The sequence below is a fragment of the Aquarana catesbeiana genome, linkage group LG07, assembly GCF_042186555.1.
Source record: "Aquarana catesbeiana isolate 2022-GZ linkage group LG07, ASM4218655v1, whole genome shotgun sequence".
In the NCBI taxonomy this organism is placed as follows: domain Eukaryota; kingdom Metazoa; phylum Chordata; class Amphibia; order Anura; family Ranidae; genus Aquarana; species Aquarana catesbeiana.
In genome coordinates this window covers 67,414,177-67,429,031 of record NC_133330.1, presented here as the reverse complement: position 1 = coordinate 67,429,031, position 14,855 = coordinate 67,414,177, and the positions used below count along the sequence as shown (strand labels likewise).

Here is a 14,855-nt window from a genome sequence, read left to right as displayed (position 1 = left end):
CCACAACTTTATCCCTGACCTGTCTGGTGTGTTTCTTGGCCTTCATAATGCTGTTTGTTCACTAAGGTTCTCTAATAAACCTCTGAGGTCTTTACAGAACAACTGTATTTATATTGAGATTAAATTACACACAAGGGGACTCTATTTACTAATTAGGTGACTTCTGGAGGCAATTGACTCCACTAGATTTTAGTTAGGGGTATCACTGATATTTATTTGTAAAAGATTTTGAAAACCATTTATCATTTTCCTTCCACTTCACAATTATGTGCCACTTTGTGTTGGTCTATCACATAAAATCCCAATAAAATAAATGTACGTTTTTGGTTGTAACATGACAAAATGTAGAAAATGTCAAGGGGCATGAATACTTTTTCAAGTCACTGTATGTAGTAAACACAGCAACAATGCTCAAGATAGAAATTTCACAATATTAAATCTTAATATTATTTATGTGTTACCCCTTGTAGAAGATGTGCAGCAGAAAATGTGGTCCAGGATCACTAGATTGCAGGCAAAGGAGGGCAGGATCGATAAGTGCTGTAAAGCAATGCCTGGATAAAAATACTGAACTGCTCACCAGATAGTCTATGCTTTTTTTTTGGTATTGTTTACTCTGTATAAGCAGGCATGCTAATTATAATATTATTTTTTTCTGGTCATCCCAAGATTTCTTTATTTAAAGAGTGCACACACCTCAGCAGCTGCACTGGCGCGGTCTATTTCAGCCAGCTGTGGTACTAAAGTCACATGTCAGCTTCGTGACTATCCCATGCCAAAGGGGCAGCTGGCCTGCTCTGAGTTGTCATTAATTTGTCTTAAGTACAAGCTTACCCACTTGGCAGCCGTGTATAGTGGATCAGGACAAACACATCACAGGGTGGATAATTTGTCTGGTCCCAGGGGGGCTTTAGGTTTTTAATAATGCGGTAATAGAAATTCTTTTCGGATGCAATTTGAGCAGTCTAATTACAGCTGGTAATTTAACTCACAAGCAGTAGAAAAGACAGAGGTTAATTTAGGGCCTCTGGAGTCTTTTCACTTTCACTTACAGATTGAAATCAGGTAACAGTTTGTAGCTAATTACACCAGCATATTAAATATTTAGGCTCTCTTAATTTCTCTGTAGGAGTAGGTAGGCTGCTAGACTGCGGTGCCTGAAAAGTCCAATTTAATTTTTAATAACAGGTAAACTGTAAAAAGCAATGTGATATCGTGCAAAGAAGATTAGGTAGGTGACTACAGTCACGTCTGAATACTTTCTCCTTTGGAACTGCTGGATGGATTAACAGCTGTATAGGAACCGCAGAATCATAGAACTAAGAACAAAGAAGGATTTTCTTAATTAACTAAGGTTGGCACATATGATGAAAAGATAAGCATTAAACACATTAAATTTAATTATTAGTTTATAAAGTTTATAAACTCATTTACTTTATAAAATATTCAAAAACTTGAACAGGGAGACAGAGACACCATAGAATGATCGCACCAGATGTGCAGACCCATGAACTCAAGGGTAGAGATCACCAATGGAGTCCTTGAGTAATGTGAAAAACTTTCATGTGGTTTAATGCTCCAGTATGTTCCAAAAACGGAAAAATCTGTGTTGTGTGGACTGGGCCTTTAAAAACGAGGCGCACCTTCTCTGCCTTTAGAGATTGCTTGCTTTGAAATAACCCTCCCTCTCCTTCCAAAGTTCCCCTGCACTTTTTTTAAAATGAAAGCTTACATGACTTTTTTCCAATGATCTACTGACCGGTTAAGTGATGTCACAGTCCCTTCCTCTTCTCCTCTGGTGGTGCTGAGTAGTCCTACTAAGCAGCACCATTCAGTGTAAATTAACCTCTGAGCCTAGGATGAGTGATGATGCACCCTTGGGTGAGTGTCCATAACAGCCTAGGCTCGGGGGACGTGTCGAATGATGTTCACCATTATTAAACCCTTAGGAGGGGTAAGAGGGCCTTCTGCCGGGGATTGAAAGCAAAAGGCCTTCTGCAGGAGATTGAATGTGAGAGGGCAGTCTGCAGAGGATTGAAGGTGAGAAGGCCTTCTGTAGGAGAGTGAAGGTGAGAGTGCCTTCGTCAAGGGATTGAAGGCGAGAGAGCCTTCTGCAAATTATCGAAGCTGAGGGGGACTTCTGTAGGGGATTGAATGTGATAGGTCTTCTGCTGAGGATTGGAGGTGAGAGGGCCTTCTGGAGGGGTTAAAGATGAGTATTTTAGAGGAAGCTGCTTATTTTATGTTTAAAGATAGAGTTATTTTCAACTCAGCATATAATCTTATTTCAGTGTTGCCAACCTATCAGATTGAAATTTACTGACACGACACCCAGAATTTACTGGCACAGCCATGTTTCCACTTGCATCTCCAGAAGTTACAAAATTACAGTTTCAAGTGCAAATTCCAGTACAGTGGAACCTCGGATTGCGAGTAACGCGGTTAACGAGCGTTTCGCAATACGAGCACTGTATTTTTAAAAATCGTAACTCGGTTTGCGAGTGTTGTCTCGCAAAATGAGCACGTTTCAGGCCAAAGCATGTGCAATACCGCGTTTAGCCTGAGGTGGGGGGCACCGGAGCTGAGCGGTGCCGATCGGCGCCATTCGGAATTGCATGGAAAAGCCTGAGGACAGCTCGGCTGACCTCGGGAATTGAGTCTTTCCGAGGTTTGCCGAGGTGTCCTCGGGCCTTTACGACCGTTTCCGAGGCTTTCCGGCGCCCCCCATCTCTGGCCGCATGCGGTATTGCATGCCATTGAAGTCAATGTGGAACTAATTATTTTCGTTTCCATTGACTTCAATGGGGAAACTCGCTTTGATATGCAAGTACTTTGGATTACGAGCATACTCCTGGAACGGATTATGCTCGTAATCCGGGGTTCCACTGTATTTAAGCTACAGTACAAACAAGTGCAATATGATGTAAGGTAGATATATAATGGCAAAAATCAGATTTCTTACATTATTTTCGATATAGTAAGTAAGTATCTCAGGGACAGGACTCAGGAGGGCAAGAAATCAGAATGGGCAGGCGCACACATGACATTGACTCACAGTGACACTGACAGCGTTGTGCAGCAGCACAGATGATGATGACACCTTACCGACACATCCCTTACTGAGTCACAGTGACAGTCTCTCCCCACGCCAGGTGGTCCCTTCAGTCCACTGAAGTCCAAATAGCACTGACCGTCCCACTCCCGGCTTGCCTAGCTCCAATCCCACAGTCCCGCACACGAGGCTCTGCCCGCTCTGCTCAGGTTCCCTTGCACTATGAGGTCACACAACACGCTCAGGCACCGCCTCCAACACTGTAGCAGGCACTCTGGGTCTGGGCCGGCTCAGCCATATTTTTTACTGGCAACCTTTTCCTGTTACTGGCATTTACTGGCAGGAGAAAAGTGCCTGGTTTTTACTGGCTGCCGGTTGACTGACGGTTGGCAACACTGTCTTATTTTCAATTCAGCATATAATCTACATACAAATACATTTTTTAACTGTATAGAAATTGTATTTTTCATAATAAAATGATTTGTTATTCTGAAAATAGACATAATAAAATGTCTTTCCTGACTGTAGAAATAGCTCTGCCTCACTGTTCTCATTTTTTAGTGCAGTCACTGATCAGGATGTTGGTACCAGCTTGTTGATACATGAACCTATCTCTTTTCTACCTCAAGCTCATAAATAAAAAACACAAAACTTGCAGTTTTCAATGTGCGTAAATAATGGCATGAGATTACTTTCCAAAAATGGTTATATGATCTATTGCCAAATAACATCTTTCAGGGTTTCACGATGATCTTCCTTGGGCCAGGGTTTTAGTCATTATACCATTTCCAACAAACTAACATACCGGGGTTGATTTACTAAAAGCAAATAGGCTGTTCACTTTGCAAAGGGAGTTGCACATTGCATGGGAATTTGCCCCAGAATTTAGTGAATGTGGTGAAACTTCACTTTGCAAAGAATACCCAATATTGTGCAAGGAAATAAAAAACAGCATTTTGGCTTGTACATGATTGGATGACAGAAGTCAGCAGAACCTCACTTCATTCACTAAGCTCTGGGGTAAATAGCTTTGCAAAGTGCAACTTTCCGTGCAAAGGGAACAGTATATTGCCTTTAATAAATCTACCCCATGGTGACTTAGCAAAGGTTATTGGACAATACCAATGCAAGGGGGAGATGTTCAATAGGGTGGATGTGTGCAGCTGTGGATGATTTGTTACAGCATCCATGCACCCAAAATGGATATTTAAGTAAGTGGAACCTGGTGGGCTGATTCAGCTTCTGGCTTCTTATATGGGCAAATCTCAATTCTTTTCATGAAATATGAGCATAACTCTTCCACTCACACTTGTCTAAGGTTTACGTCACACAGACTTCAGCTTAACTAAGACCTAAGAGTTGTACTGCAATAGGAGATCTTACTGAAAAACCGTGTGTTCAGGAGGTGGTTTTCCCTGAAAATTAACTTCTGCTTATACGTTTTTTCATTTTTTGATCCAGGTTTATGACAGATCTACTCTTTCCTACAAGTATATTTTAAGGTTGTGGTGGGTAGCCAAAAAACAATAGAGGAATCCAGTTAAGGCAAATGGACAACACACAGGCTCTATGCTAACATGAAGATTATTAGTAGTGATAGTGCAGGTGCCTTTTGGAGCCTGGAAGTACCTGTGTTGGCTTTCAGATAAATGCATGTGGGGCTACTTGAATCCTACATCCAGTCTTTCTTGTTTGTTTATCAATTGTTTTTTTAGCAGTAAAAATGAAATCAAAGTGTAGACTTGAATCCAAAGCTTGGGGGACACTTGGGCACATCCACCAAATATGAAGAATTGTACCTTCCTCTCCACAAGCTTGGAATTATAGTGGTGAGTAATGAAGTACAAATTTAGCAATTCTAGAAGGTATGAGGTACTATTGAAAAAGAACTTTCCTAAATCCTCTTCCCGGCAGAGCATACTGTATAATGAAATTTGCAATGCATTTTAGAAGACCGAATAGTAGTCAGAATTAGAGAGATAAGACCAAAAGTTTGAGAGTTGGCACAGCACTTGCTCTCGAAAGCGGTGGGAGTGGAGGTCTTATAGAGTGAGGAGGACACAAAATGGTGTAGCTGTATATATTCATACAATTCTGTATTGGGAGCTGAGTGGGTTTCTACATTCTGTCTTTCTAAGGAACCTTGACATTTGCCCAAGTCAAAGCCTAACTGCACCCTCAGTAACTTAATTACGTTTTTAATAATGTTGTAAGACGAAGTGCTATGTTCTGTGCTAGAGTTACATCAGTATCCATGCAAATCAGACTAATGCCGTGTACACACGAGCGGACTTTACGGCAGACTTTGCCCGGCGGACTTTTCGACGTACTTTACAACTGACTTTCTGAATGAACAGACTTGCCTACACACAATCCACCAAAGTTCGTCGAATTCGTACGTGATGACGTATGACCGGACTAAAACAAGGAAGTTCATAGCTAGTAGCCAATAGCTGCCCTAGCGTGGCTTTTTGTCCGTCGAACTAGCATACAGACAAGCGGACTTTTTGACCGAACTCGAGTCCGTCGGATAGATTTAAAACATGTTTCAAATCTAAGTCCTTCCAACTTTTGAGCAAACAAAGTCCGCTGGAGCCCACACACGATTGAATTGTCCGACGAAATCCCGTCCGCCGGGCAAAGTCTGCCGTAAAGTCCGCTCTTGTGTACGCGGCATTAAGGGTTCTTTTTTTCTTGATGACTCAACATCCTTTCTTGGTTGCATGCTGCAGCATTTTCCACCACTTTTTCTTTCTCCTTTGTGTCCCTATCCTCCTCAGACCTATCTGAGCTATGATTAGGGCCCCATGATGGCTAAAACAGAACTGCTGGAGTTAATTTTTCATATTAGCAGGCTAATGACTGGTTGCTAGGACCACCTAGCAACCAATCACTTGCTGGTTTAATTTAGAAAGTTAACTCCAGCATTTCCTGTCCTCTGGTCAACGCTGCCTCTCTGTCTCTCTCTCCCCATGAAATTGCAGCAAAATAAATAACAAGTCCCCACCTTTGCCAGGGAGAGTAAATTTCAGGACTGAATGGACAGAAATTCAAATCCTTTGTCAGGTAAACCAACCCCAATATATTTATTTCATCTGTGTATGTAGCTGTTTGCCTGGAGTTCATTTTGTCTTGGGCACAGGTCAAACCTCTATGTACAGATTGAGTCTAGAAACCAAGTACTTTCATACTTTTTGCTTTACTGTAGGGCAGTTCCATTTCCAAAAATATTGCTACTTCCAGGGAAATAGCGGACTGTATGTGCATCTTTCGTGTTTGGGAACAACGTTCTGCATGAATATAACTTGATATCTTAGAAAATTGTAGTATGGATGTGTTTTATAGGAATGACACACTGTACTAGAGGCAGTAGGTAAGTAATAGGTGTCGTTATGAGACCGATATTAGTTTTGCTGGAGGCCATTGCTTGTGATTTTACTGCTTGAAATGAAAAACCTTAAAAATTTGGATATAGATGAAAGCTTTCAAGAAAGATGTTGTATGAACTCCCAACCAAACTTATAATTACAGAAAACATACCAGTAAATACACTATATACTGTCTCTTAAAGCTAGATATTAAAGTAATAAAACTGCATATTTTTGCTGCACCAACATTGATAAAAATATGTAGCCAATATTTTTCTCCTGAAAAGACTTCAAGGCTCTCAGGATTAGAATGGACCTTTTCTGGGTGAATGCATTTTCTTATAGTAGGACTAGGTGTGAATGCATTATCTACCAGGTTTTTTTAAAGTGTATCTAAAGCCAAAATGTTTTTGTTAGACTTGTATAGAAAACGCCAACAACGCTATTCTCAATTGAGGCTTGCAAAGTGGTGTATGCTATGCTGCTGGGCTCCTGGGGATGATACAGGAGGTGCCTGCAATAGAAAGGAAAGGTGATAATTGGATGCCAGGTTTTCCAGTGAGCCAAAGAATGAGGTACAATATATTTAAAATATAGTGCAACTGCACTTATCCTTGCAACCTGTGTGTTACTTGCTCCTGACCTGACCTCTGCACTCCATGTATTACTTACTCTTGACCAGTATGCTCTGCATTACTTGCTCCTAAGCTTTGCTCTCTGTGTGTTACTCCTGACCTCTGCTCTCCATGGGTCACTTACAGTATGTCTGACTTTTGCACTGCTTACTCCTGACCTCTGCATCTTTGTGTTACTTGCTCCTGATCCCTGCACTCTGTGTATTACTTACTCCTGACCTGACCTCTGCTCTCTCTGTGTTACTATTCCTGACCTCTGCTGTTTTACATCTTAGGCCCCCTTTACATGGGTGTACTTAAGGGTACCCCTGTTTGAAGGTACAGACAGTATGCTTTTGGGGCCATACACCCGCACCTGTACAGCTGTCGATTTGGGAGCAGCGGCTGTGTCTGTGCAACCGCTGAATCCCAGTGACATGAATGGGACTGCCTGCATGGGGATGTGTATCCTCATGCAGAAAAAACATGGCCCTTGCATGGGTTTATGTTTAATTACCCTATGTGAACTAAACCTTACTGCAGCAATCTTTGCATTTCTTACTCCTGACCTTTGCAATTTGTGCATTAGTTACTCCTGAGCTCTGCACTTTGTGCTTTACTTACTCCTGACCCCTGAATTCTATACTGTACTTACCTCTGACCCCTGCAATCTATGCTTTACCTACTCCTGACCTTGGCACTCTGTGTGTTACATTCCTCTGAGTCTTAACCCCTGCACGCTGTATATTATGCACTCTTGATTCACAGCAGCATAATCTCAGGTTGTATTTAACCTTACCCCTTCAAGCCCCTACACTGCTACTACAATTTGGTCACAACCGCAATTTGCTGCAATGCAGGGTCCCCTGAGGAAGCCATGTGACCCTGTGGCGCAATGCGTAGGGGAGGGGCTTGACGTCACGCAGCTCTAATGCAGGATACCGAGGATTTGTGGTAACTGTACACTGGAGAATTACACTGGCAATTTTGGTAAAAATACTGCTAGCGATCATATGCGAGTACAGTATGGTGCACTGGGAGCACCAGTAGCATAAGTGTTTACCTAAAGTTGTCCTTTAGCAATAAATGGTTGTGTTTTTTAAGGATAGAGCATTATTGGTTTTATATCTACATGGCTGAGTGGAGGTACGAATAGCAGGAGAGGAAAGTATCTATGCAGTTGATATCTGGAAAAAACACTTCAAGCCCCCTGTGGTGGGACAAAAGTGCAATTGACCATATCATTGTATGTGGTCCATTATTTCAGGTTAGAGCACACTCGGTGGAGGGCTGAGCACAGCATGAAGCATGTTTTACACTAAGAATACTGGAATATGAGAAGAAGAGTACACAATACCACTGAGGATTATATTGTCACTACTGATAGTGATATCACAGACATTATTTAATTGTATAAGTGGGCACTTTAAGACACTATTGCTGTTTAATATACAGTGTGTATTTGTATTTTTATTGTTTTAACACTGTAGTTGGTGACCATATAGTACACTGTGGAGCACGGCACCATTCAGATTCTATATATTGGTGCAATGCAGGTAGCTGCATCATTCCGCATAATATTTTTTCCTTTTTCCTATAATAAATATCCTCCAAAAATATATAAAAAAAACATTTTTTTTCTCAGTTTAGGCCGATATATATTCTTCTACATATTTTTGGTAAAAAAAATTGCAATAAGCGTATATTGATAGGTTTGCGCAAAAGTTATAGCGTTTACAAAATAGCGGATAGATTTATGGCATTTTTATTATTAATTTTTTTTTATTAGTAATGGCGGCGATCTGTGATTTTTATCGTGACTGCGACATTATGGCGGACAAAACAGACACTTTTGACACTATTTTGGGACCATTGTCATTTATACAGCGATCAGTGCTATAAAAATGCACTGATTACTGTGTAAATGACACTGGCAGGGAGGGGGTTAAACACTAGGGGTTGATCAAGGGGTTAAGTGTGTCCTAGGGAGTGATTCTAACTGTGGGGGAGGGATGGGCTTCAACTCACATGACAGTGATCACTGCTCTCGATGACAGAGAGCAGTGATATCTGTCACGTCACAAGGCAGAATGGGGAAATGCCTTGTTTACATAGGCACTTCCCCGTTCTGCGGCTCCGTGACACGATTTCCGGGAGACCGGACATCCGGCGGCTCTCGCGTGCCTGCTAGCCCCGCCAATTAAAGGGGACGTACAGGTATGCCCATTTGCCCACCGCTGCCATTGTGCCGTCTTATATCAGCGTGCAGTGGTTGGCAAGTGGTTAACCTTTAACATGGTTAGTAGGGTGTTGGGTGTTCCCGGATTTTTGGTAACATTATCTTGGTGGCTATTGTCACAGAGAGGGAATATTATGGTACAGGATTTTACATCGGCATCAAAAAAGGAATAAAGGGGACACTTGTTGCAATGACAAGAGATTTTCCTCACTGTGGAGAAATTTACTTTCATTTCCTTTTGTGTCTACAGGACAAGAAGTTAAGGAACAAAAAAACTGTTTTCCTAAATAAAACAAATTAGGGGAAGGAGAAAAGACAGAAGAAAGTAAAGGGGCTGGCAGTATACAGAGATCCAGTATACATTTAAATAGGTTGTAAACCTCAGAAATTAAACAAGAAAAATCGCTTACCTCACTAAATGGTTACTTGTCTCTACCCAGAGCACTAAGTTTAATTTATGTCTGCTGCCTCATTCCCCTGCTGTCAGCATGAATCAATTCTGACAAGTTTTCCTGACACCAAGAGAAAAATGGTGACAGGGGAGAGATCTCCTGCTGATTGACAGCCCCAGCTTTGTTCCGGTGTGCTGTGTGAAGAGGGTGTGTCCCTTTCCTCCAATCAGCTGTGACTGAGCTCTGCAGAATGTAATTTCAGCTCCCCACACCTGCTTTCTGAAAGCTCAGACAAGATGCATAAATTCTGCACTTTGAATGGCTCTTGAGAAGAGAAGACTGCAGATAGAAAGCTACAACTTTTGTAGGAGGGTTTGTTTCATCTCTGTGTATCACCTGAGGCTAGTCATTTCACTTGATATATGTAAGGGTTTGCAACTGCTTCAAAGCTCAGCTCCAGTCAAAACTTTGGCTTTTTTAGTTCGGGGCAGAGTGGGGAAGATTTTTAAATTTGGGATTTTTTTTTCTGGGTTTTAAACACTGTCTGAACCCCAGAGGTAGATTTCTCCCCTCTTGGCTCACAGTTGCAGCATGGTCCCTCAATGTAAAATTTACATTTGACAATTAGAGAAAAAAAATCAGGTATCGGGAGGTGATGGTGTCCTAAATTCCTGCCAGCTGTTACTATACCAGCAATCCACTCAGAAGCGTAACTATAACCTTCAGGGCCCCGGTGCAAGGAACTATGAAGGGCCCCCTGACCTTTGGTCCCAGGGCCCTTTGCAGCAATTCTGGGGTCCTTTTCTCCCATGGCGGGGCCCTTGATTTTGGTCCTGCAGCAGGACCCCTTCCTGATGTCTTGGGTAGAGTTGCCACCTTTTCTTCAAGCCAAACCCAAAGACTTTAGCAATGCAAATTCCTTTTTGTAGTATACACTATTCATATATTTTGTGATTAAATAACAATTCAAATTGTATATATTTAAATCACAAGAGTCCCCCCTTACATCAGAGTTTACAGAGTTCACATTTACATCAGAACACGCAGAGTTTCCCATTTACATCTGAACTTGCAGAGTTCCCCTACACTGTAAGGGCCCCCCCTTACTGTGCAGACTCTGATATAAGTGAGAACTCTGGGGACTTTGATTTAAGGAAGAACAGTGAGAACTCTGATGTAAGGGGGAACACTGCAGACTCTGATATAAGGGGGTCCTTAGTAACTGGAGCCCTCACTTACATCAATGTCTCCAGCATTCCCCTTTAATCAGGGTTCCCAGAGCCCCTGTTACTTAAGAGTCTGCAGAATTTAAATGTTTCCATTTTCCACCCATGTTCTGTATGGGGAAGTGGATGTAAACGGACATGTTTCCATTTACACCTGCCTGGATCTGATCCAATGAAAACAGATGGATTGAGATCCATTCACCATCTGTCTAGTGGATTGGATGACAGTCAGACTGGCCCATAGGGAACAGTGAGCTGCGTCCGTGTCTGCTCTGCGCAAGTGGAGCAGACACGGACCTGTCATCCACCTGCTCAGTGGGGATCAGCAGAGAGATTCCTCGCTGAGCAGGCAGATCTGCTTGGCAGAGTCCGCCTATGTGAAAGGACCCTAAGGGGGGGCTCTGTGGATTGTAATGTAAAGGGTAAAGGGGGTGCTCTGGGAACCCTGATGTAGGGGGATCTCTGCTCACCAAAGTCCCCACTTACATCAGAATCCCCCTTTACATTACAGTCCACAGAGCTCTCCTTTACATCAGTGTGCTCAGAGGCTGACGAGAGAAGAGAGAAAGGGAGGGACGCTTCACTCAACATAGATGGAGACTTGGGCCATGGAGTTCTGCCACTGTGGTCAGCAAGCAAGGCCTACTAGCCTGTGCTATACATACACATAGGCTGGCAGAGAATGATGGGGTTTGTAGTGCAACATACCAGGGAAACCCCAGTGGGCTGCTGTGTTGGTAGAGGGGCTCTGGAGGTGACAACACTCTCTCTATTCAGACCCCTCATTGACTGACCCACCTGTGTGCTGCTTTGATTTCAACCACTGAAAGGTTTGATTAGGAAGGAAGGCTGTCCTGGAAAGCTGTGGATCGCCTGTGGAGGGTTGCAGCATCCATGGTAAAAGCTGGCCTTCCCTCCATGATCTAGTAGCTTGCCGACTGTTGAACTTTCCATTTGAAAGGCACGGAGCTGCCGGGATTGGAATGTGAGTGGAGCCGCAGGTAACACACACACACAGGAGGAGGAGAAGATCCTGCTCACTCTATCTCTTTCCTCTCCTGTCCCTGCGAGGAGGGAGGGGAAGGGCGGGCTGTCAGTAAGTACGGGGGTCTGTGCAGTTGTGAGAGAGAACCCTGGAGCCGTATCCTGGGCTTTTGGGCCCCCCACAGTGGCAGAACTACAGGGCCCAGTCACAAGTGCGACTGCTGTGACCCTGATAATTCCGCCACTTAATCCACTACAGACTGCGTTTCAGTGAACGGTAACCACTACCACCTGTCTGAAAGAGCCCTTACTCTACTAGAAAATGTGCTTTTATTACTTCCTTGTTTCTCTGTTCAGGGGATTTCCCATTATTTCCTGTTGTGTCTGACACAGGACAGAAAGTAGGGTGATTTTCCTTTGCTTTGTTTCTTGTCTTACATCCTTTAAATAGACAGGAAGTGCAGAGAAATCTCCCAAATGGAGACACAGGTATCAATAAAACATTGACAGGGGTTCCAACCATTCTTCACTCTGTCCACAACATACTGGAAATGTCCAGAAGCTATTGATGTTGATAATAAAAGGATGGCTGTCAAGTTCTTGTCCGGATAAACATAGAGTTTTAAGGAACCTTCACTAAATTAGTATTTTCATCCCATATCTAAATACATCAATATGCGTTATACACAACTTTAAATTGATTAAACAGGGAAGAAAAACAAGTAATTTTACATATCAGACTCTCCTAACAGAACCACATTCAACCTAGAGATATCTAGGAAGGGTTTGGGTAAGGAGGTCCAACCATAAATACCATAAAGATTATTTCTGGGTCTGATCACATTTTGATCTATGAACATATTGTCAATTAGGCTATCAAAAATGGGAAAAAAGGAATAATGGAACCCTACCGTTCTTTTAATAAGGGGATGTTGTTTTTATTTTTGGAGAATCTAAATAGGGATGAGGGAAGTGGTGGGATACTACAAAGATAAGAACTATGTACAACAAAGGACTTGGTTTTCTTTTAGGACAAGCAATGATGAAGTCCAGACTTGAAGCAAACAGTAGACTTCAGCTTAAGTAGAAGTAAAGCCAATAGTTCACAGTCCCTTTAAGTAAGAAAATGTCTGGACAGAGATCTTCAAGATACCAGGTGGTGTCCCCTTTAATAGACCCACAGCTGACTATAACAAGGCACCAGAGGGGTAGCTAAAGCACAAGGTTCCCAAGATATTTTAATGTCTGTTCTCACAAGGCCCAAGGACAGATGGAGCCCCCTTCCAATCTTTCAAGCAATGCCCTCCAGTGATTCCAGACCACTGGCAGACAGCTCCCCTCAGTCAGCTTCTACCAAGCACCTGGGTCTCAACATTCTTCCCTTAGGTCTCCCACCTGATGCCTCCTCATGGCAAATTTTACCTAAGAGGTCAGCGTTCCCCTCTCAGGCTGGACTCCTCCACTCTGGGACAAAACCCAAAGCTCTGTGTGCTCTCAGAATAAATAGTCTCCCAGCATGCCTTCAGAGCCGGCCTCTCTGGGATAGGCTGAGGCTGTATCAATATTCATGCTGCCGTCTGCATAGCTCCACACCTATCATCCAGAAACTTCCCAAGTTACCTGGATACAGATACAGATCAGACCTTACTAAACAATCACAGCTCACTGAGTACAGTGAGCCAAACTATTCTTTTACCTACACAAAATTATAGCCACACTGTCTACAGTGTGTCAACTAAATTTAACTATCAAAAACACATTCTAACACTTGACTAACTGTCCTAGCACCTACCTAGGAGGGTGCTACACAGATAAGGAAAATGTGGGTGCAGATTTATAGCAGGTAAGCGACTGTGTATGTAAATGCTAAAAAGAATATACTAATGTGCAAACCAATACCTAATTAATAGTAGCTGCCAACACAAAATATGTTCCCACACAGTAATATATGAAAATGAATAAATGTGGCGCTTTCTTAGTGAAATAATAATGCTTATATATTAGATCAACAAGTGTAATAATAAACAAATAACATTCATTAATGGCAAATAAAGTGCTATGTGCAAAATAATCCTCAATCAAGAAATGAATGTAAATCATTCACAGTGAAAATACATCAATATAATCAAATAATACTAGTGCGATAATAATATTCAATACTAAATATGTTATAACTTAAAGTGCAATAATAACTTGTGACAAAAGTTCATAAAGTGCTTGGTGCAATCAATCTATCAATCTTCAGTGCATAGAAATAGTTTATACAAATTGTCAGCAATCAAAGTGCAGGCCCATATATTGAATTCCTCGATAGTGCTTCACCATCCGTGTGTGCAGTGTGCTCCAGCCTCTCACCTCAAAGAGAGACCCCTACGGGTCTAGTCGCACCAATGATTAATCTCTCATATAAATCCACAGCAGTAGGTTCTCTACTTGTAGTCCTCTATTAGATAGGGCAGCGGTGTCCACAGGTACAAGCAGGCATTTCCATTTAAAACATAGCTATCTCCTCCACTTTTCACCACCAAGGCTCACATGTAATGAAAATAGGTCTCCATGTGTAGTATTCCAATAAAATCATTTATTAAAAAATGTAGCAACTCACATGTAAAAGAACAGTCAACAGTTTTCTTGTGTATCAGGGACTTCCGGTCTCGGCCGTGACCAGAAGTGACGTTCACCCGGCTCATCCCTACGCGTTACGTCACCGCTCACGTGACTTCATCAAGGGTGTATGTAGGTTTCCTGCTCCTAATGATGAGACCAAGCTTGGACAGCTAGTGCATAAAGTAAATAGATAGCAAGCACACCACTCTAAATTGAGGGACATCAGTATATGGTTCAAAAGAAGGAATCAAATTTGCAAGAGTACTAATGAAGGTAACACAGATCGCTAAATTCTTTGGATTTTACATCTCTTGTTATGTAGTTATGAATTAAGCAAGACCTTTTTTCATCCTAAATGGAGAATCTATTTCCT

General features: G+C 42.2%; 1 protein-coding gene across 3 annotated transcripts in view; it reads left to right on the top strand.

The window, feature by feature from the left end:
- CACNA2D3 (calcium voltage-gated channel auxiliary subunit alpha2delta 3) overlaps positions 1-14,855 on the top strand; it is a 1,508,837-nt gene that overhangs the window by 867,756 nt on the left and 626,226 nt on the right. The gene's annotated exons all lie outside the window — the stretch shown is intronic.